The sequence below is a fragment of the Schistocerca piceifrons genome, chromosome 1, assembly GCF_021461385.2.
Source record: "Schistocerca piceifrons isolate TAMUIC-IGC-003096 chromosome 1, iqSchPice1.1, whole genome shotgun sequence".
Lineage (NCBI taxonomy): Eukaryota > Metazoa > Arthropoda > Insecta > Orthoptera > Acrididae > Schistocerca > Schistocerca piceifrons.
This window is the reverse complement of record NC_060138.1, coordinates 999137999-999162921: the sequence shown is the minus strand read 5'-3', so window position 1 is coordinate 999162921 and position 24923 is coordinate 999137999.

The window sequence follows — 24923 nt, the reverse complement described above, 5'->3', positions numbered from 1 at the left end:
TCGTAATTTTATTGTAATAGTTTTTTTTTCAGAATAAAGTCTCAAACTTCGAGAAAAAGTGGAGGAAACAAAGTTGTAAAAATAATGGTTAGGTGTGTTTTGTCCGTCCGTGAGACGAAGTGGCTGAACACCCTAGAACACATCAAACAATATGCAATTATAAAAATATAATGTCTTTATTTACAGCAGTTAGGCTATAGTATTAAGCACCCATAACTTTGTATCCTTTAGTCTCTGGAGTCTCTTTCTGTTGCGCTAGCACCGGACAACAATATTCGTTAGCAATCGCAGTAGTAACAGCAACCTGTTATGTTCGTAATGTCTCACTGCAGGTCTTTCGTAAGCTCGGCGAGATCTGAGAGTACCCTGAGGATAATCTCAGGCTGAGTTCTGAGCGCGGCAGCTTGAAATGACAGAGTGTGAGCAGTGCGCGACGAAGACACTCGTCGATATCAGAAGTTGTATACGTGTAAAACCTTAATTTTTCATTATTTTTGGCTTAATCATTTTTTGACTTTTTATTTCTTAGTTTTCGCTCTTCTTACTATTTCATTTCTTCTATCAGGTTCAGTGGAGAGTAAACTCTCTGTAAAATAAAAGAAATGAAACGTTTAGACTCTCTATTAAACCTGACAAGTAAATGAAATAGTAAAAAGCGAACAGTGTAAAAATAAAAAAGATAAATGAGAACAATTACAAATCACAGTTTTAGTTATACACACCAGCCTATAAACGAAACACACACACACACACACACACACAACGATAGAGAATCACAAGGACGCATTCGACACTTAGGAATAAGATTCGAAGCACAACATTATGAAAACGAGTGTCCTCATTCTTAATTCCATGCCAGTGAAAATTCGAAACACTGAAAGCAGAAAAACAACTTTAAAAACCAGCAAAGAAGAGTACACAAGTAGAGCAGCATCTACTAACCTTGTAAGTACATTATAGAAAGTCATTAAGAGCCAGAACTGTTTCTAATCTGAATTTACAGTATCCAGTATGTAAAACAAAATAATATACACAAACATGCCTGTACTACAGACCACTGTGTTGACTTTCAGATAATAAAGGCGAAACGCGTATGCCATAATAACATTGGTTATATTCTGTTACACATGGGCGTAACACGAAAATCATCAACGTAAACATACAGCTTTATTTAACTGGATAATGTCACTTACCTCCCATCTGAGCCGTAGCGCTTGATTCGACATATCGCTAGAGGGCTGGTTGGTTGCAGAATTGGCTGGCTGGTGGTGTGAGGAAAGTGTCTGAGAGAGATATGAGATGAATCCCCAATCACGAATAAAGACAACAGTCAGCTGTAGAACGGAATGACGTCAACAAAAATTTGTGCCGGACAAAAAAAAAAAGAAGACAGGTGATGGTTGCCCTTATTCTCAAGTGCGAATTCATTCAATGTGTTTCATAACGGCTGTAATCGGCGCAGTGCCTGTTCATTTGGACATGCATGCATTTGCAATGGAACTTCGCATCGTAATCGGAACAACACAGGAACTGCAACATCGTGTCTGACAGAGGGCGTTTTGATCTTAAATATCTTGTAACCAAACTACACTCAGTTAAACACTTAACGAGCGTGGTGTCGCATTTTTCTTAGTTACAGTTTTTAACTGGAAGATTGTTATTAACAGAGTTTGGTAATCACCAAGCAAACATCTGTTTAAAACTGTTTTGAAAAGATAAATTGTTATTGACAGATGGTGTAGTAACTGCCAAGTGCGCATTATTCTTAAACTGCAAAATTAGTTTAAAATGTTTTGAAAAGATAAATTGTTATTTACAAAGTAAATGCTTGGCGCATATTTTCTTAAATCTAAAATTTATTGAAATTCTCGCAGACATCTGCTTTACTGATCGTTTTGACGTATTTTTGGCTCAAATGGCTCTGAGGACTGTGGGACTTAACATCTGAGGTCATCAGTCCCCTAGACTTAGAACTACTTAAACCTAACTAATCTAAGGACAGAACACACATGCATGCCCGAGGCAGGATTCGAACCTTCGACCGTATCAGCAGCGCGATTCCAAACTGAAGTCCCTAGAACCGCTCAGCCACAACATCCGGCGACGTATTTTTATCAACTACAAATTATTTACTGTGTAGTCAGCATTTAATTCAAGTATTCCGTCCATGCACTCGTTGGTTAAACTTGTACAAATAAATTGTCATCATGCAAACTGTGAATGATGTTGCTGTTGCCGGACTAACCCTCCCACTTCATAGCGTTATGTCCTGACCTTTGAGACCTGTCCCTATGACCATCTTTTCACCATAGACTAACAGTTTTACAGTTTGATATTTCATTTGAATGAAACCAAATTAGTGATTGCCTGTGATTTTTCAGTATCACAATATTTCTTGTGAGATACTCACACTTAGAAGTGAGTTCTTATTCCCTTCCCATTGGTTTTGTTAGTAACTGTGTGGTGATATGAGTGCTTTAGAATCTGAAACATCATCTCCACAACTGACAAGGCATTTATCTCATGTTCAGAGAAAGTGCCCATACTCGTATAAGCCTCTGACCATCTGTTAAAAACGACGTGATAGATTGTATGAGACATGGTGCTTACATTCGTTAGGGTCACAGCTCGTCATGTTTTGGGTGTTCTGTTTCAATATTTATTTGGTTTTGTGGAGTCATTTGAGGAACATTTTAGGATGTCCCTTCAATAAGCAAGTTCCGATTACTCTTTCTTCCACCGTCCAACCGATTTAGTAGATTTACTATTTTATTTTTATTTATTTATTTATCTATTTACTTGTTTTGTCTGGCAAAATGACGTAAACTCCGGGTTGTCAGAAATGAGAGACTCTTAAGACTGAAAATCTGCGTCACGTCAAGCATTAAAGTATGACCCAGCCAAATCTCCCTAGTAGTAGTTATCACGGGTAACGACAAGGAGTCGGGCAATAATTCAGCTCGTTTATACTTCATTACTGTTCTCGTTTCGGCCTTATTGTACAAGAATTGCAAAATTTTAGAGAAAGTATTATGTTCGAGTATAATGACTTTTCTGGAGACTAGAAATCTACTCTGTAGGAATCAGCATGGGTTTCGAAAAAGACGATCGTGTGAAACCCAGCTCGCGCTATTCGTCCACGAGACTCAGAGGGCCATAGACACGGGTGGCAGATAGATGCCGTGTTTCCTGACTTCCGCAAGGCGTTTGATACAGTGCCCCACAGTCGTTTAACGAACAAAGTGAGACCAATTGTGTGATTCGATTGAAGAGTTCCTAGGTAACAGAACGCAGCATGTCATTCTCAATGGAGAGAAGTCTTCCGAAGTAAGAGTGATTTCAGGTGTGCCGCAGGGAAGTGTCGTAGGACCGTTGATGTTCACAATATATATAAATGACCTTGTGGATAACATCAGAAGTTCACTGACGCTTTTTGCGGATAATCCTGTACTATATCAAAAGGTTGTAACAATGGAAAATTGTACTGAAATGAAGGAGGATCTGCAACGAATTGACGTATCGTGCAGGGAATGGCAATTGAATCTCATTGTAGGCAAGTGTAATGTGCTGCGAATATATAGAAAGCTCCTTTATCATTTAGCTACAATATAGCAGGTCAGCAACTGGAAGCAGTTAATTCCATAAATTATCTGGGAGTACGCATTAGGAGTGATCTAAAATGGAATGACCATATAAAATTAATCGTCGGTAAAGCAGATGCCAGACTGAGATTCATTGGACGAATCCTAAGGAAATACAGTCCGAAAACAAAGGAAGTAGGTTACAGTACACTTGTTCACCCACTGCTTGAATACTGCTCACCGGTGTGCGATCCGTACCGGATAGAGTTGATAGAAGAGATAGAGAAGATCCAACGGAGAGAGGCGCGCTTCGTTACAGGATCATCTAGTAATCGCGAAAGCGTTACGGAGATGATAGATAAACTCCTGTGGAAGACTCTATAAGACCGACGCTCAGTAGCTCAGTACGTGCTTTTGTTGAAGTTTCGAGAACACGCCTTCACCAAAGAGTCAAGCAGTATATTGCTCCCTCCTGCGTATATCTCGCGAAGAGACCATGAGGATAAAGTCAGAGAGATCAGAGCCCACACAGAGGCATACCGACAATCCTTCTTTCCACGAACAATACGAAACTGGAACAGAAGGGAGAACCGATAGAGGTACTCAAGGTACCCTCCGCCACACGCCGTCAGGTAGCTTGCGGAGTATGGATGTAGATGTAGATGTAGAATCTGCATACTCGTATCATAATCACTACAAGTCATCTAGAAATGTGATCAGCCGAAGCGTTTTGTGTCTGTTTTAGTTTATGTGGAAATGCACTGATGTGCAAAAGTAACTTTGGCGTGATGAGTCACTGCCGAGTAACACAGCTCTGTCAAACTTGGACAATGAGTAGGAAGAACTGCTAAAGTATGGTCAAGAAGGTAACTGAAAAATGGCTTAAATGGCTCTGTGCACTATGGGACTTAACATCTGAGGTCATCAGTCGCCTATAACCAAGAACTACTTAAACCTAACTAACCTAAAGACATCACACACGTCCATGCCCGAGGCAGGATTCGAACCTGCGACCGTAGCGGTCGCATGGTTCCAGAATGATGCGCCTACAACCACTCGGCCACACCAGCGTGCCGCTAACTGAAAGAAATAAGCGGTGAGACGAACAGAAAGTTCACTTTGGATCAAAGACAATAATTACACTGAAGTCACCACGGTTCATGTTGTTCCCCCTGGACATTACAAATTGCGGGACTTGGATCTTAATCGGCTGTATGACCACCGCGGACAGCAATTCACGTTCTGCTTCATGCTCCCATGCTGGCTATAATGCTTATTTCGTGGTAGGACATTCCATTCCCCAATAGTAGGGTTGATAACTTCCGGATGATCTTCAGTGCATATGGACGTGCTACAGTACGTCTCCCCAATGCATACCACGCACGTTCAGTGGGTTTTTAGTCGGGGGAACGGGCTAACCAGTCCAGTGGCTGAATATCCTGTCATTCTAAGAGCTGCTGCACTATACTGTTAGATGCAGTCGCACACTCTCATCCATAAAAATTAAGTCAGGGCCAAACGCACCCCTGGAAATGTTCCAGCTGCGTTGGTTGTAGCCACCTATGTCCATGTCAGGGTACTCCTGTGCAGCCACCTATGGGCACATGAGGGTACGTCCAGCGTCGTAAGCATGGTCGCTTTCGTGGTCCAGGTTTTATGGTGTAGGGAGGCATAATGTTATGTAGGCGTACTGACCTCCAAATCTTTGAACATGATACATGAAGCCACTCTTATTTGTTATTATTTAATGTGAGTTATTTAGATGAGTTATTAAGTCAATTTTCGTTTCAAATTTATAAGTTTATTAATATAATAAGACAATTTAGATTTTTCAAGGAGGCTCAAGGTTTCAGAACAAAAAGTAGGTGTTACGTTGTTTAGTGTTTTGTTTTTAGTGGTACACGTTTTAGACCGAAGCGATATCTTCTGTTCCGTTAGCTCTCTCTCAGTATCTCGGTAAAAAAAAATAAAATAAAAAATAAAAGAAATTGTTGAAATGACTCTGAGCACTATGGGACTTAACTTCTGAGGTCATCAGTAGCCCTAGAACTTAGAACTACTTAAACCTAACTGACCTAAGGACATCACACACATCCACGCCCGAGGCAGGATTCGAACTTGCGACCGTGGCGGTCGCGCGGTTCCAGAATGAAGCGCCTAGAACCGCTCGGCCACCCAGGCCGGCTCACGGTTACATTTATGTTTGTTGTTGAATAGTGTTATTTGTGAAAGTTTTGTAGTTACGAATAAACCAGAATCAAAAGTAATCTATGGATCAGCTTCGTAATTTGTGGATTTTAATATGTGCAGTTAATGAAGTGTTACGATTTTACATCTGAGGCTGATTGGTTAGAAAATACTAAACTGCACTTACTATAATTTTGAAGTCAGTCTCAATTCAACAGCAGTTAAACAGTTTTCATGAAAAAGTTATCTTCCGATCGCAGCACAGAGCGATCGGTGACTGTCATTTATTTGAAGAATTTCACCGACTACATTGCAGCAACCTCTCTGACTTTCAGCGTGTAGCCTGATTTGAAAACTTAATTACGCCGAATATAAGGTGTCCAGACGTTTATTTTCAATTCTTAGTGCTTCAAATTAATTCTAATTAAAAACAAATAGTGTTTGATCACCGAATTAGACTGAGCTTCCATAATAGCAGGGCTTGTGAATAAACAGTTTAGGGCGATGTCAAGCTACGTTACGTCCGCTATTACTGTTTCAAAGGATTTTAATGAAGTCTGTGACTTGCCCTCCCAGCTTTAAATAAAAATAAGCTGAACACGACCCTGGAGATAGAAAACATCGTCACCCGCCAACTTAATAAACTAAAATTTAGCATCCACGGAAGACTAGAAAAAGGTGAAGGTGCCGCATACACTCACTGGTCAATGTTATTGTGACACTCTTCGCCTTCCTCACATGATTCTTTTCAAGGATGCATTCGATCTAGAGTTCACTTTTATGGACCACAGTGCGCGACCGCACCCAACAGCGCAGGTGAAGGTGCTCTTGGAACGAGAGAATATACGGCAAACGGACTGGCCTGCCCGTCCTCTGTCTTAAATACCCTCTAGCACGTTTGGGATGCCTTGGGAAGACGTATTGCAGCACGCCCACATGCAACCAACATCCATTTAGCAATCGTGAACTGCGCTGCTGGAGGAGTGGAGCGGTCTACCACAACATCTTCTTACCGACTTTGTCGACAGTAAGGTAGCACGTTGCAGAGCATACACCGCCGTTCATGGTGACCACATACCCTATTCCAGCATTAGAAAATTGCAGCCAAATGCAGGAACATCTGCAGCGGATAAGAAAGAAGGATCCTTTACTGTATGATTATATGATAGCGGAACAAACATTGGTAGCAGTTACTTCTGTAAAATATCTGGGAGTATGCGTACGGAACGATTTGAAGTGGAATGATCATATAAAATTAATTGTTGGTAAGGCGGGTGCCAGGTTGAGATTCATTGGAAGAGTCCTTAGAAAATGCAGTCCATCAACAAAGGAGGTGACTTACAAAACTCTCGTTCGACCTATACTTGAGTACTGCTCCTCAGTGTGGGATCCGTATCAGGTCGGGTTGACGGAGGAGGTAGAGAATATCCAAAGAAGAGCGGCGCGTTTCGTCACAGGGTTATTTGGTAAGCGTGATAGCGTTACGGAGATGTTTAACAAACTCATGTGGCAGACTCTGCAAGAGAGGCGCTCTGCACCGCGGTGTAGCTTGCTGTCCAGGTTTCGAGTGGGTGCGTTTCTGGATGAGGTATCGAATATATTGCTTCCCCCTACTTATACCACCCGAGGAGATCACGAATATAAAGTTAGAGAGATTTGAGCGCGCACGGAGGCTTTCCGGCAGTCGTTCTTCCCGCGAACCATGCGCGACTGGAACAGGAAAGGGAGGTAATTACAGTGGCACGTAGAGTGCCCTCCGCCACAGACCGTTGGGTGGCTTGTGGAGTATAAATGTAGATGTATTAAGAACCAAATGCCGCCATTAGTAATGTCCAGGGGACCATCATGAATTGCGGTGACTTCTGTGTGACTATTGTCTTCGAATAAACGTGTCATTTCTGTTCGTCTCATTGCGTATTTCTTTCAGTTAACTTCTGTTCTATACTGTAGCAATTCTTTCTATGTATGGTCCAGGTTCCATCGAGCTATGTTACTTGGCAGTGACACGTCATTCATATCTTACTTTCTTCCTTGCACACCAGTGTATTTGCAGCGTAATGTACAAGTACAGCATTCGGATCTTTTGTATGAATAAACACTGCAAACTGTAATTACAAAACGACAAAATTAATAGTAAAGTATAAACAAATTCATTTAACTTCACTATTTTCAGATTATACGTATTATTTCATTTCATTATTTCTCATTGCTATCCTACTTTCGATCCGAGCAAGGCGACGCTGCGAAAAAGACTCGTATTCAGGAGAACTAGTGTTAAAATATCCGATCGAAGACCCTTATTTATGTTTTCCGTGGTAAATCAATGGAACAAAGTGCCGGGATGTTTCCTCTGAAAGTCTCATCACACATCTCCTTCTCCATCATTGTCCTATCCAAGCTTATTCTGCGTCTTTAATGACCTAACCCACATTGGGATGTTAGACTTTAATATTCCTTCCTTCCTTGGCTGTATGAACTTCAGCCCAAATTAAATTCCTTTCTTTCTTCTTTTTCTTTACTCGATCTTTTACATCGCAATAGCTTTGCTAGCATTGTTTTAAGGTTAAGTAGGTATTATGCGTTTCTTAAATCTCGAAATTTAATTTTACTACACTTCATTACTTAACAACATTTCGCCTGTAACTACTATCCAGATTTCTCTCGCTTTAACTCCAGCAAATAATCTATTGGAATCATAGATCTGTGTCCTGTCATCGCAGTAAACAACGGTGTTAAATACAGACACATGTGTCCACACTGGTGTGCTTCACCCACGGTTTGGTTTACTTCAGTGATACGATGCCAACTAGGGTCATGTCGCAATCGTTTCGTTGGAAAGAAATGTAGTGCCGTCCAAGGCGTTTCCGCTGCAGTTCTGAACGATGTTACTCAGGGCTATCGGAATGTCTATCTTTGTTGCACGTGCGTGTAATGCGGGCGGCCACATCCGTCACATGTTTCGGACTAGGGACGCAGTTCCTTTCTTAGAACTTCGGAGTGAGTCTCGTCCGTGACGGCGGAAGACGGCTCGTGAGGCTGTATACATGAGTGTGTGTGTCACTCTTTGCGAAATCTAGAGTCGAAGGTAACGTGTGGGTGTCCCCTTACATCGTAACAAATTCCTCATGACGTTATATTTTAGAATTTCGTTCCTCCATTGCCGGTAACTAAATACGCTCATGAACATTCTCTAGATATCCATTCTGTCCCCTCCCCCGTGCATCTGTGCCGCCTTTTTATATTAATTAAACAGGAAAACAGTACTTTCTTCTTACTGTACTCGGTCCTCAAAATGTTTAGAACGTTTGGAGAATGTAGTGCAAACCAGGAAAATCAACTGTTAAGTTCACCTACACCATAATTGTGGTACACAGACTGATACACAAGTCATCTTTGTGATGGCATGTGGAGACATCAAGGACATGTAATGGCAGCCATAACATCCCCTCGCTGTTGGTTTGACAGCAAGTTTCTGTCTTTTCAAGGAATCACATGAAAGTACTCGTCGCCGTACACGACGTCACAATTTGCTTGCTGGAATCCTCTTATTGCCTCACTCTCCGAGTAACATCAACACAACGTTTGTTACACTCAATGTGTGAATTAAAAAACGCCTTCCGTCACAATTTTTCGTGTTTTATTCAGTACACGATGTATTTCGGACCCTGTGGGTCCATCGTCAGGTGTAACTCGTCGTAAAACATGATTTATTTGTTCTCTTGAATGAAATGAAATGCATATTCCTGTCACGAAAAGGTTTGATCTTAGGTTACGAACTTCGTATGTCAGACGCGGAAAATATGGGTGAAATAGTGGAAAAGATGAATAGTGTAAACTTACCAAATTTCGTGGATTATTTGGGCTCGTGATCATATCGGTTGGATCCTAGAAGACTGGAAAACCGTGGCCTGGTCAGACGAGTCCTGATTTTAGCTGATAAGAGCTGATGGTAGGGTACGCATGTGACGCAGAACCCACGAATCCTTGGACACAGGTTGTCAACAAGGCACTCTGCAAGCTGCTGGTGGCTTCATAATGGTGTTGGCTATGTTTACATGGAATATACTTAGTCCTGTGGTCCAAATGAACCGATAATTAACTGTAAATTGTTGTGTTCGGTTACTTGGGACCGTCTGCTGCCATTCGTGGACGATATGTTCCCAAACAACGATGCAATTTTTATGGATGACAATACGCCACGTCACTGGGCCATGATTGTTGGCGATTGGTGCGAAGAACATGCTGGACAATTAGAGCTAATGATCTGGCTATTCAGATCGCTCGACATGAATTTCATCGAACATTTATAGGGAATAATCGAGAGGTCATTTCGCGCACAAAATCCTGCATCGGCAACACCTTCGCAATTATGGGTGGCTATAGAGGCAATATGACTCAATACTTCTCCAGCGGACTTGCTACTTGTTGAGTCCATTCCACGTCGAGGGGCTGCACAACGCCTGGCAACTGGAGGCTCGACGCGATATTATGAGGTGTCCCATGACTTTCGCCACCTCAGTGTACGTACCGCTGTGGGCAAGGTGTTTTTGCGAAATATCTGATTCCAAACGTCCACCGTCTGTCCCCTTCACATTGTTCGCTAGGCAACTACGCTAGGTGGAGTTACGTTCACTGACAGTAGTAATTCCTGTCAGTTTTTAACTGATTGTCTCAAGTTCCAACGCCGTGTTTCACGATTGCGACACTTTGGAACGTTGACATACCAACAGATCGGGCAACATCATTCGTCGTGTAACGTTGGGCACCTGCAAACAAGACAGCTCCTTTCTGCGATCTGTCACATTTCGACGTCACCCCATCTTACTGCGCTGATTCCATACAATCGACTGGAATATGCACACCACCTCACTGCCATGACTTACCTCAAGTGTGAGACCAATATTGTTGAACATTTCTCTCGATTATGGAGCGCGTCATAACGTAAAATATGAAACTGAAGTTTTTATTAAGACAAGTGCTAGAGAAGTTTTATGAGTATGACAAACAACTACATCAGTTGTACATTGATTTTAAGCAAGCGTACGACAGCCTACACAGGAAGAAAATTATACAGATCATGAAAGAATTTAGAATCTCACTATAACTGGTCAATTTAACAGAAATGACAATGAAAGCAACAGTGTGTAAAGTAAGAATAGATCAATAACTGTCTGGTGAATTCCAAATACAGAGGGGCCTACGACAGGGAGATATGATCTCCACAATGCTATTCAATTTAGTTTTAGAAAAGGTAATATGGCGAATGCCGATAAATCCAGGGGGAACAATACTTAATAGGCTAGTTCAAGTGGTAGCATATGCGGATGACGTAGCATTAATGGCAAGGAATGTAAGGTCACTAAAGGGGAACTACGATATGTTAGAGGAAGCAGCAAAAGAAGTAGGTTTAGAAGTACACATAAACAAAACAAAGTATATGGTGATGGGGGAGCCCAATATAAACGGACAAAAGAATTTTTAAAAAAAATGGTTCAAATGGCTCTGAGCACTATGGGACTTAACTGCTGTGGTCATCAGTCCCCTAGAACTTATAACTACTTAAACCTAACCAACCTAAGGACATCACACACATCCATGCCCGAGGCAGGATTCGAACCTGCGACTGTAGCGATCGCGCGGTTCCAGACTGTAGCACCTAGAACCGGTCGGCCACTCCGGCCGGCGACAAAAGAATTCAATAGTAATGAATGGGAAAGAATATGAAAGAATGAAAACATTTAAATATTTAAGTTCTGTATTAACAGAGGGCAATAAAGTAGCAGTAGAAATTCAAGAAAGGATAGCGAGTGGAAATCGTTGCTATTTTGCCTTGCATAATGTATTTAATTCCAGGAATGTTAGTAGGAATACAAAAATCAAAATATACAGGACCATATTAGGACCTAAAGTAATACAGGGTGAGTCACCTAACATTACCGCTGGATGTATTTCGTAAACCACATCAAATACTGACGAATCGATTCCACAGACCGAACGTGAGGAGAGGGGCTAGTGTAACTGGTTAATACAAACCACAAAAAAATGAACGGAAGTATGTTTTTTAACACAAACCTACGTTTTTTTAAATGGAACCCCGTTAGTTTTTTAGCACATCTGAACATATAAACAAATACGTAATCAGTGCCGTTTATTGCTTTGTAAAATGTTAATCACATCCGGAGATATTGTAACCTAAAGTTGACGCTTGAGTACCACTCCTCCGCTGTTCGATCGTGTGTATCGGAGAGCACCGAATTACGTATGGATCCAAAGGGAACGGTGATGGACCTTAGGTACAGAAGAGACTGGAACAGCACATTACGTCCACATGCTAACACTTCTTTATTGGTCTTCTTCACTGGCGCACATGTACATTACCATGAGGGGTGAGGTACACGTACACACGTGGTTTCCGTTTTCAACTACGGAGTGGAATAGAGTGTGTCTCGACATGTCAGGCCAATAGATGTTCAATGTGGTGGCCATCATTTGCTGCACACAATTGCAATCTCTGGCGTAATGAATGTCGTACACGCCGCAGTACATCTGGTGTCATGTCGCCGCAGGCTGCCACAATACGTTGTTTCATATCCTCTGGGGTTGTAGGCACATCACGGTACACATTCTCCTTTAACGTACCCCACAGAAAGAAGTCCAGAGGTGTAAGATCAGGAGAACGGGCTGGCCAATTTATGCGTCCTCCACATCCTGTGAAACGCCCGTCGAACATCCTGTCAAGGGTCAGCCTAGTGTTATTTGCGGAATGTGCAGGTGCACCATCATGCTGATACCACATACGTCGACGCGTTTCCAGTGGGACATTTTCGAGCAACGTCGGCAGATCATTCTGTAGAAACGCGATGTATGTTGCAGCTGTTTGGGCCCCTGCAATGAAGTGAGGACCTATGAGGTGGTCGCCAATGACTCCGCACCATACATTTACAGCCCACGGTCGCTGTCGCTCTACCTGTCTGAGCCAGTGAGGATTGTCCACGGACCAGTAATGCATGTTCCGTAGATTCACTGCCCCGTGGTTTGTGAAACACGCTTCATCGGTAAACAGATAGAACTGCAACGCATTCTCTGTTAATGCTCATTGACAGAATTGCACTCGATGATTAAAGTCATCACCATGTAATTGCTGATGTAGCGACACATGACACGGGTGAAAGCGGTGACGATGCAGTATGCGCATGACACTATTTTCACTCAGTCCACCGGCTCTCGCAATGTCCCGTGTACTCATGTGTGGGTTCATGGGAACAGCAGCTAACACACCAACTGCACCCGCTTCTCCTGTGACGGGCCTGTTACGCACCCGTTTAGGTGCTACGACCATACCTGTTGCATACAGTTGGCGGTAGATGTTTTGCAATGTGCGGCACGTTGGATGCTCTCTGTCCGGGTGCCGTTCTGCATACACCCTGCAGGCTTCAGCTGCATTTCGTCGACACTCGCTATAGATGAGTATCATCTCCGCCTTTTCAGAGTTCGAATACACCATGGTCACAGTTCCTACAACACTACACTATCACAAACGTCTGGTAACACGGTGTACTACAGTTGGTCTGCGTGCGGAGACGAATGCAGAATAACAATAACAGCAAGCGCTACATGCGGACACAGCGACAGCTAGACCAAACCACAACAGTGCACTACAGCCACACTCGTAAACACGGTCGTCATCGTAAACATGTCTCTGCAGATGCTGCTCGCCGGCCGTGCCCCGTGTTTGTTACAACACGCAACTAAACGTCGGAGGTTTCAAGCGTCAACTTTAGGTTACAATATCTCCGGATGTAATTAACATTTTACAATGCAACAAGCGGCACTGATTACGTATTTGTTTATATGTTCAGATGTGCTAACAAAACTAACGTCGTTCCATTAAAAAAACGTAGATTTGTGTTAAAAAACATACTTCCGTATATCTTTGTGTGGTTTGTATTAAACAATTACACTAGCCCCTCTCCTCACGTTCGGTCTGTGGAATCGGTTCGTCAGTATTTGATGTGGTTTACGAAATATATCCAGCGGTAACGTTAGGTGACTCAGCCTGTATATGGACCGGAAGGCTGGGTATTGACATTAAAGGAGGAGAACTGGTTATTGAGATGGAAACGAAAGATACTGAGAAGGATTTTTGGAGCAGTGAAAGAGGAAGATGGTTGGAGAGTAAGGACAAATGTAGAACTACAAACCCTTTTTGGTCAGATGGATATTGTTGTTAAAATTAAGCAGGGAAGAATAAGATGGCAGGACATGGTCAGAGAATGCCAGAAACTCGGAGTGTCAAGAAAGTTTTCATGGGAAAACCTGACGGGAGAAGGAGAAGAGAGAGACCCAGGAAAAGGTGGCTGGACGATATAGAAGAAGATATAAAGGCGATGGGAATGAGAAATTTGAGAAGGAAGGCGATGGACAGAGAAGAATGGAGGCAGGTGATACAGGAGACCAAGGCTCTTCAAGGACTGTAGAGCCAACGAAGAAGAAGAAATAAGTGACCTACTGCGGAGGGACTGATAGTACCAGGGCAACGCACATTAAGTGTTACCTGTTATCTTCACTGCTACCGCTATAATTCTTTAAACTGAGCGTAAGTAAAATTCGGTTAATGACTGGATGTCATGGTGGCGAGGAAGTAAGCTGGTGTTCTTCACTGGATGTAATTTAGCCGGCCGAAGTGGCCGTGCGGTTAAAGGAGCTGCAGTCTGGAACCGCAAGACCGCTACGGTCGCAGGTTCGAATCCTGCCTCGGGCATGGATGTTTGTGATGTCCTTAGGTTAGTTAGGTTTAACTAGTTCTAAGTTCTAGGGGACTAATGACCTCAGCAGTTGAGTCCCATAGTGCTCAGAGCCATTTGAACCATTTTTTGATGTAATTTAAGAGTGCTTCCGGCATCCATGCCGCCAGCATGTGGACGAACAGCACCCACGAGGCTGCCCCACGCTCGGATGTAGAAGTCTCTGCGAAACGGGCTGTATCATTTGAAAATGACCGGGGAATGCTTGGTCTAAAGCCCATGACATTGAAAACACTTGACGCTTTTGCAGGCTGGAGTACATTTCATTCACTGCTACTGCTGGGAAATTCTACTTTCTTACAAGTGCAACATTCTGATCCTCTCGACCATCACTAACGACACCGTACGTCAGTAAGCAGCTCCCTCCTCATTCACCTATGTGGGACAATAATATTCTGTCGCAAATTACTAACAGTTTATAACATTACCCTGCTTATGGAGGAAGGAATGAAGAGAATGTGTAAAAGTTAAGTTGCAGAGTCTGGCGTACTTTGAAGAAAGCCATTTGCAGAACTAATCGAAATGTTGGTTCGACATTTTGCAATATGACACTCTTTTCAATCAAGAAGAATGTTGGCCGGCCGTTGTGGCCGTGCGGTTCTAGGCGCTGCAGTCTGGAACCGCGTGGCCGCTACGGTCGCAGGTTCGAATCCTGCCTCGGGCATGGATGTGTGATGGCCTTAGGTTAGTTAGGTTTAAGTAGTTCTAAGTTAAAAGCAACGGTGGTAGCATTAAGAGTGCAACGGGAATTCCACTGTTAAATGCAGAGGAGAGAGCAGATAAGTGGAAACAATACATTGAAAGCCTCTATGAGGGTGAAGATTTGGCGGATGTGATAGAAGAAGAAACAGTAGTCGATTTAGAAGAGATAGGGGATCCAGTATTAGAATCGGAATTTAAAAGAGCTTTGGAGGACTTACGGTCAAATAAGGCAGAAGGGATAGATAACATTCCATCAGAACGACTATTCACGTTGGTGTGTAGAATATATTAGTCTGGCGACATACCATCTGACTTCCGGAAAAGCATTGTCCACACAATTCCGAAGACGGCAAGATCTGACAAGTGCGAGAATTATCGCACAATCAGCTTAACAGCTCATGCATCGAAGCTGCTTACAAGAATAATATACAGAAGAATGGAAAAGAAAATTGAGAATGCGCTAGGCGACGATCAGTTTGGCTTTAGGAAAAGTAAAGGGACGAGAGAGGCAATTCTGACGTTACGGCTAATAATGGAAGCAAGGGTAAAGAAAAATCAAGACATTTTCATAGGATTTGTCGACAAGGAAAAAGCGTTCGACAACGTAAAATGGTGCAAGCTGTTCGAGATTCTGAAAAAAGGAGGGGTAAGCTATAGGGAGAGACGGGTCATATACAATATGTACAACAACCAAGAGGGAATAATAAGAGTGGACGATCAAGAACGAAGTGCTCGTATTAAGAAGGGAGTAAGACAAGGCTGTAGCCTTTCGCCCCTACTCTTCAATCTGTACATCGAGGAAGCAATGATGGAAATAAAAGAAAGGTTCAGGAGTGGAATTAAAATACAAAGGTGAAAGGATATCAGTGATACGATTCGCTGATGACATTGCTATCCTGAGTGAAAGTGAAGAAGAATTAAATGATCTGCTGAACGGAATGAACAGTCTAATGAGTACCCAGTATGGTTTGAGAGCAAATCGGAGAAAGACGAAGGTAATGAGAAGTAGTAGAAATGAGAACAGCGAGAAACTTAGCCGGCCGAGGTGGCCGTGCGGTTAAAGGCGCTGCAGTCTGTAACCGCAAGACCGCTACGGTCGCAGGTTCGAATCCTGCCTCGGGCATGGATGTTTGTGATGTCCTTAGGTTAGTTAGGTTTAACTAGATCTAAGTTCTAGGGGACTAATGACCTCAGCAGTTGAGTCCCATAGTGCTCAGAGCCATTTGAACCATTTTTGAGCGAGAAACTTAACATCAGGATTGATGGTCACGAAGTCAATGAAGTTAAGGAATTCTGCTACCTAGGCAGTAAAATAACCAATGAAGGACGGAGCAAGGAGGACATCAAAAGCAGACTCGCTATGGCAAAAAAGGCATTTCTGGCCAAGAGAAGTCTGCTAATATCAAATACCGGCCTTAATTTGAGGAAGAAATTTCTGAGGATGTACGTCTGGAGTACAGCATTGTATGGTAGTCAAACATGGACTGTGGGAAAACCGGAACAGAAGAGAATCGAAGCATTTGAGTTGTGGTGCTATAGACGAATGTTGAAAATTAGGTGGACTGATAAGGTAAGGAATGAGGAGGTTCTACGCAGAATCGGAGAGGAAAGGAATATGTGGAAAACGCTGATAAGGAGAAGGGACAGAATGACAGGACATCTGCTAAGACATGAGGGAATGACTTCCATGGTACTAGAGGGAGCTGTAGAGGACAAAAACTGTAGAGGAAGACAGAGATTGGAATACGTCAAGCAAATAATTGAGGACGTAGGTTGCAAGTGCTACTCTGAGATGAAGAGGTTAGCACAGGAAAGGAATTCGTGGCGGGCCGCATCAAACCAGTCAGTAGACTGATGACCAAAAAAAAGTTCTAGGGGACTGATGACCACAGATGTTAAGTCCCATAGTGCTCAGAGCCATTTGAGCCATTTGAAGAATGTTGAGGAAACAACATGTAATCTGATGATTGACAGAAAATGTCGTATTCTACGGAAGAAAATTAAAAGCAACAGGTTTGTCTCCAGTATGCCACTCTTGAACTAACTCAAGCACTTCAGTAACTGAATTTTCCGTCAGTGTTTGACTGAACATATAATATTAAATTTGAAACATTTCCTAATGTCGAAAAGCGCCAAGCCGTTTGGTTCGTCTCTTTTCATTTGTATTTGATAAAGAATTCGACTACACACGAGTTGAATTAGACAGGTTCTGATAACATAAATTTTGATGGATTAACACTAATGCATTTGTTGTATACGCTGATTACATCTCATTTAACCATTTCATCTGGTTTGCTCGATGAGCTTTAGAATTGAGAGGCGCTGAGGATACGGGATAGGACACGCTGAAACCGAACTCCTGAAGTCCGAGGGAGTTCGTCCTTTGCAGAACTGCTAGTGCGGGGTGGGGGGAGTGGAGTGGGTAGAAGCTACACGTGAGTTGTCTTGTGGAAAGCTAGCATCTTACTGGCGTCCAGCCTTCTATGCCTTTGGACGGCAAAGATGATGAAACTCTTCCTGACAGGACGTGGGCGTCTGGGCTATTCTAGTGACAGACATCTCCCGGATGTCCACAAAATATAATAAAACAGCTCTGAAGTGTTACATGTTCCGAAGATACGAAATCTTCCAGCGCAATTTTCTAGCTTTACGCAGAGCCTGTGAATTTATGCTAGCTGCTGCTTGAGAGGACATTGATTATTTAAACTGATGTGAAGCCAGGAGGACGTAGTAATTTCTGAGAAGCTTTTAGCAAAGGTGGGAAGGAAATCCAGTGGTTTTTTATTTTTTTAATGATTCGCCTCTTCTGGCAGGAGATTTTGTTACAAGGAAACAGTTAAGCCACTGGTGGACCGGTATAACTTTAAGAGGATTGGTTGCCGAGATTCCTGGCAGGAATAAGTGAGCTCTCAGTGTTTTACTGACTAGAAATTTGCAGTGTTCGTGCGTGGACTTGACACTGAGCGCATCGATACTTTGCAGGCTTCGCTCTCAACTGGAACAGCAGACTTCAGTAACAGAGAGGGGTCCATTGTTAAAGCTGCTCTACCGACTTACTTGCTCGCAGCTAGACACAGTGTCACCGATCTGATCATATTGCATCGATGATAATGGTGAATACAACCTGCAGCTTCGTCATGTTAGGACCATCGCGAACTAGAAACTCAGAGCCGTTCTCGGATTCACTTTCCTACACACCTCAGCACATTCTCAATTGCGTAAGCTTCTTGGTTTGTCTGGTCAGACAAAAAAAAAAAAAAACACTAAACGATGTGTAGGCAAATCGAGTTAAATTTCAAAATCTCAAGTATTTGATCATGATGTGATTGCGACCCCTACCAAGTAACTTTGCCAACCATTGACTCACATACCTCTTCTCTTAGTTAATATTCTGTTTTCGTATGTATGTGGTGACTGAAAGACCAGACACATTTCATTATCCTGCATCCATTATGAATCAAGACACAATGGAATTAAAGACATTAGCTGCCAGTGGGCACCGATTTACATCAATGGAAAAAGTTGAAAGTTTGTGCCGGAGTGGGGTTCGAACCCAAGTCTCGTACTAGGTTAATGTGCTGACCACTATACCATCCAGACACAGTGGCCACCATAATCGCATCTTCACCCTAGCACGCCTTCCGTCAGATCCAGATTCTCAATTTATACCACACACTAGTGATGCAATGTCGCTGCTCATCAGCTTCATTACTAGCGCCATCTCGTCGATTCCCGTAAGAGTTCGAGCTTGGTGTGCATCTGCACTGAAGAGATCATTGACTATGATAACTTCAATTATATTTATTTATTTATTTATTTGTGTGTGCTGTCTGTTTTTTCGGAAATACTGTCAAGTGGGGGGTGCCCCAGGGGTCACTGATGGAGCCGCTCCTGTTCCTTATTTATATAAATGATATGCCCTCTAGTATTATCGATAACTCTAAAATATTTCTGTTTGCTGATGACACTAGCTTGGTAGTAAAGGAAGTTGTGTGCAACATTGACTCGGTTTCAAGTAGTGCAGTACATGACCTCAGTTCATGGCTTGTAGAAAATAAACTAATGTTAAATCACAGTAAGACTCAGTTTTTACAGTTTCTAACACACAATTCTACAAAACCTGACATTTTAATCTCACAGAACTGGCATACGATTAGTGAAACTGGGCAGTTCAAATTTCTAGGTGTTCAGATAAGTAGTAAGCTGTCGTGGAAAGCCCACGTTCAGGATCTTGTTCAAAGACTTAATACTGCCATTTTCACTATTCGAACGGTATCAAAAGTGAGTGGTACTTCGACATGAAAATTAGTCTACTTTGCTTATTTTCTTTCACTTATGTCGTATGGTATTATGTTTTGGGGTAACTCTTCCCATCCTAGAAGGATATTTTTGGCTCAGAAATGGGCGGTTCGGGCAATAAGTGGTGTGAGTTCACGAATCTCTTGTCGATCTCTGTTCACGAGTCTGAGTATTTTGACATTGGCCTCTCAATATATATATTCCTTATTGTCCTTTTCTTACCCATATTAGTTTATTTCCAGGAATAAGCAGCTTTCACTCGGTTAATACTCGGCAGAAATCAAACCTCCATTTGGATCGGACTTCCTTAACTCTTGTGCAAAAAGGTGTGTAGTATACTGCTGCATCCATTTTCAATAAGCTGCCACTCGAATTCAAAAATCTTAGCAGTAATCTACGCACTTTCAAATCGAAACTGAAGAGTTTCCTCATGGGTCACTCCTTCTATTCTGTCGAGGAGTTCCTTCAAAAATTAAGCAGATTCTTATTGTATTGCTGATAGCGTTTACTTAAACTTATGGACTGACGTTTTTATCAGGTTCATGAACATTTATTTTTATCTGTTATTACTTTTATGTTGTAATTTCATGTACTGTCACGTTCCATGACCTTGGAGATTTGCTCCTCAATTTGATCCTACGGAACTAGACGTCTAAATAAATAAACAGATAAATACCGCGAGTAACGAGGCTAATGAGCAGGGGCACTACTCCAGTGGTGTCTGGTGTAAGACGAAAATTTTAATTTTGCCTCATCGATACACATCAATGCCCTATCAGCTAATGTCATCAATTCCTTTTTGTCTTGATTCATAGTGGCATCAGGATCATGTCGGAAGAACAGACACAACAAATATAATAAAGGCGATGACGGCCAAAACTGTCGATACTGTTCGCTTCACTCACATACACGTGGAGCTTTCCAATGCTCTGCAAAATTACATTTACTTCTTCACGAACCGACTTTCGGCTTCGTAGGCCATCTTTAGGTGACCTGAAGACAGCGTAAGAAAGAGAAAGCCAGTTCGTGACGTATTAAACATAATTCTGCAGGACATTAGGCAGTGTTTCCTATTTCCAATGTTACAAACTTCCAGCCAACCGGTTGCAAACAGAATTTAAAATTCTTTAACTAGATTTCAACGCGAACTAGGGGCGCCTTCTTCAGAAGAAACTGTTACTTTACATGTGGTTAAAAGGAAAATATGAGCGACATCGCTCTAATCAAGACGTTAAAACCACCTGGATTCATAAGAGATATAGTCAAAATTTTGAAACAATGTGTAAACATGCTTCTAAGATCACTACAGCGGTGTAGGCCACGAGTAAGTCCTGGCCCAAACCACTGTAGTGCCCCGACCGTTCTGTGAACATTGCTGTGTATGACCCTCCGCAACAGGCACCTGGCCCACGCACCCATGCTGACTGCAGTTCACTGGTGATGAAGGCTGGAACTTGCACGCCAATACTCCAACTGAACGTCCACTGAGTGGCGACAGGTGGCATTTTCAGATGGATCACGTTTTATGCATCACTGTACCGCGTGAAACGTCTGGAAGCAAACACCCTTCAACAATCGTCGGATGGATCCAGACCAGAGGAGGGAGCGTTATGATCTGGGAAATGTTTGCGTGGCATTTCTTGGGTGATTTCGTCATCCTGTAAGGCAACACAGTTAAGCATCTGTCCTTAGTGACCATATCCACCACCACATGCAGTTTGTTTTCCCTCACCACTGTGGTGTCTTACCAGCAGGACAACGCAATGTATCAGTAGCTCGCAGTGAAAGAACGTGGTTTGAAGAGCACCAGGATGAGTTTGCTGTACTCCCCTGGCCATCAAACTCTCCAAGGATTTAAACCCAATCGTGAATCTTTGGGACCACCTCGATCGGGCTGTTCACAGAATAGATCCTCAACCGAGAAAAATTAAGTGCAGCTGGCCACAGCAATGGAATCGGCATGGGTCCACGATACTGTCGGTACCGTCCAAAATCTCACTGACTCTCCAGATGCTGCGGAAGGGTGTTATTCATGCTTTTGGCTGATGGTCACATTAATGTGAGTGGACACTGTACTTAAGGAACATTAGAATATTATGCTACTACGGTCGCAGGTTCGAATCCTGCCTCGGGCATGGATGTTTGTGATGTCCTTAGGTTACTTAGGTTTAAGTAGTTCTAAGTTCTAGGAGACTGATGACCTAAGATGTTAAGTCCCATAGTGCTCAGAGCCATTTGACCAATATCATGCTATTTTGTCGAAAGCTGGTATTTCGAGACCGTAGCTGTTTACAAAATACATGTTGTTGTTGCAGAGAAGATAACAGCAACCATCGTACTGAGAGTGAGTCTGCTTGAAGAGATGTATATAAAAGCAAATCAGCACAAAATCTTCTCTATGAAAAGACCTAGTTAGCCAACGTAGCCTTTCTTCAAAACATTATTTCCGTGCTTTCTAGTTTAAAATAAACACTAATCCCTTTGACGATAACAAAATGTGGACACTGACCCAACATGAAATAGAGCATAAACTATAACACTTTGCTTCGTCATACAGTACTACAGTACCTTCAACTATCTGTGAAATTTTAATACTATGTCCACTGTTGTAATATTTATTTATATACATCCATCCCTCATTATTTACTATTCTTCCAGCGTATACCATAATATTTACATAAGATCACTGCAGTAACACTTTATAACAAACTGGCTGTCTTATATCTTTATGTTGTTATCAGTTCTCATTTGATATAGACTGTGAGTAACGGAAAGTTCGTAGTTTGAAAATTTCTACTCTCACATCAGAGTGTATATCGAAATATCTCTGAGAGAGAAGTCCTTTGACAATATTATGGTTGTGATATCGCCATCTTTGTGTATATCCTTCCATGAGGCAAAACGTTTTGGTGTGTGTGAGTGGTGCACTATATTATGTGTGTGTGCATAGGTGTAAAAAAAGTGGTTCGTATAGTATTCGCTATTGCATGATCACAGTCAGCACTGCAACGTAATGCCGCAGAATTTTCGACGAAAGGAACTAAAACATTTTCACTTTAATAATTTGCTAATATCCTTTGAAATCCGTGTGAGGGACAACTACAGTTAAATAGACAGTTTGCTACATCATATTTTGGTTGTTGGGCACCATCACCACAAAGAATTTTCACCATATCGGGGAATTAAAAGTAAACTACAACAAAAATATATTTTAACGTGAACAAGCCGTCTGATGAGGAACTGCTGGTTCGAAATCGGTATCGGCGCTATTTATGTAAATAAATATCGTTATAAAACGGGACTGGTGGCTGTTAGCTTCTCTTCAAGGATCAACTTGTATTAGAATACTAGCTATTTGGTTGCATATATTTTTGTATTTCCGACATTTTCCACGTCCTGGAGGATCCCCTCGCTCTAATATAATCTTTAGGCTATATGTGAAGACTAGCTGATAGCTGTTCACTGTTTTTTCCAAGCCTAGAAATGGTATCAAGTTTTACGCTCTGGAAAGCCACTGATGAGTGATCTGAATATACAGTTTGTATCAGAATAAATAGCAACAGGTAGAGACCATTTATATGGGCTCTAACTGCGACAGCGTTTCATACGGAAGTCAGGATCACACATGCGAAATTACTCCGCAAATGACTCGTTTTCAGACCCAGTGTCTATCACTGTATACATTAACCCGTGTCTGTTTTCGCTATTAATTAAGAAACACGCTACTGACTTTACACGGAATTGTTGTTGTGACATTACGCTGCAAGTAACTTACAGGCTGTCGCTGAATTATGGCGGCCATTGCATTCCTATGGAGACTTGCGGATCCGGTTGCAGAATTTTTCAGCGCCAGTGAATGGGAAAGACCACGCCGCCGCTGGAACTGGAGCGGCCGGCCGGATGTCCGGGTAGAGGGGACGGGCACAGCCCACGACTGCGCTCTGCTGCCAGCAGCCCGCTGCGTGTTGACCTCTGCGACGAGGGCACGAGGAAGGCCCAAGGACCGCTGCGTAAGCAGTGAACACTGCCGGAATACCGAGGATTCATGACAGCAGGAATGTATAAGCGAAGGCAGATGTCCATAACAACGCCACTGTATTACATCTCCGCCGCCTGTGTGGCCGAGCGGTTCTAGGCGCTTCAGTCTGGAACCGCGTGACCGCTACGGTCGCAGTTTCGAATCCTGCCTCGGGCATGGATGTGTGTGATGTCGAATAACTCTAATTTTATCTTCATAGTCTTCTCAAGACAGTGCGTAGAGGAAAATATGGAAACACCACAAACACATTACCGTGCCTAATACGGTGTAGGGAAGCTGAGGCATTCAGTACCACATCTATTGGTCCCGCATTGGAGAAATAATAGTTTAAAGCTCAGGTGATGATGATTGAGGTGGAAAGCAATCGCGCACGCTCCTCTCCAAATTAGGCCAAAGTAGGCTCAATAATTTTGAGATCTAGTGGCTGTGGTGGCCAGAGGAAGTGCGGCAAGTTATCCTAGTGTTCACAAAACCAATCCTGCACGATGACGCCAACTGTGTGAGCAGGAGACCTGTCGCCTTGAAACACAGCATCACAACTGTGGATCAAACACTGTAGCATGTGATACACCTGATCAGCCAAAATGGTCACATAATCCTTGGAGGTAATGTGACCTTGCAGTGTAAACTTGGAGCCTACGAAATACCACGATATGGCTGCCCAATTCACCACCGAACCCCCACCGTGAGAGGTAAATTCGACCAGAGCTGGAAACAGTGTGAAACAAAATTAATCTGACGAATTGACATTGTTCCATTGTTCTCCATACTCCAGGTTTCATGGATTTGGCACCGCGTTTCCCAGTTCGGTATTTGCAACACTGATGAGTGGTTCTGGAATTCCAGAACGCCCTACAATTACACTACTGGCCATTAAAATTGCTACACCAAGAAGAAATGCAGATGATAAACGGATATTCATTGGACAAATATATTATAGTAGAACTGACGTGTGATTACATTTTCACGCAATTTGGGTGCATAGATCCTGAGAAATCAGTACCCAGAACAACCACCTCTGGCCGTAATAACAGCCTTGATACGCCTGGGCATTGAGTCAAACACAGCTAGGATAGCCTGTACAGGTACAGATGCCCATGCAGCTTCAACACGATACCACAGTTCATCAAGAGTAGTGACCGACTTATTGTGACGAGCCAGTTGCTCGGCCACCATTGATCAGACGTTTTCCATTGGTGAGAGATCTGGATAATGTGCTGGCCAGGACAGGAGTTGAACATTTTCTGTATCCAGAAAGGCCCGTACAGGACCTGCAACATGCGGGCGTGCATTATCCTGCTGAAATGTAGG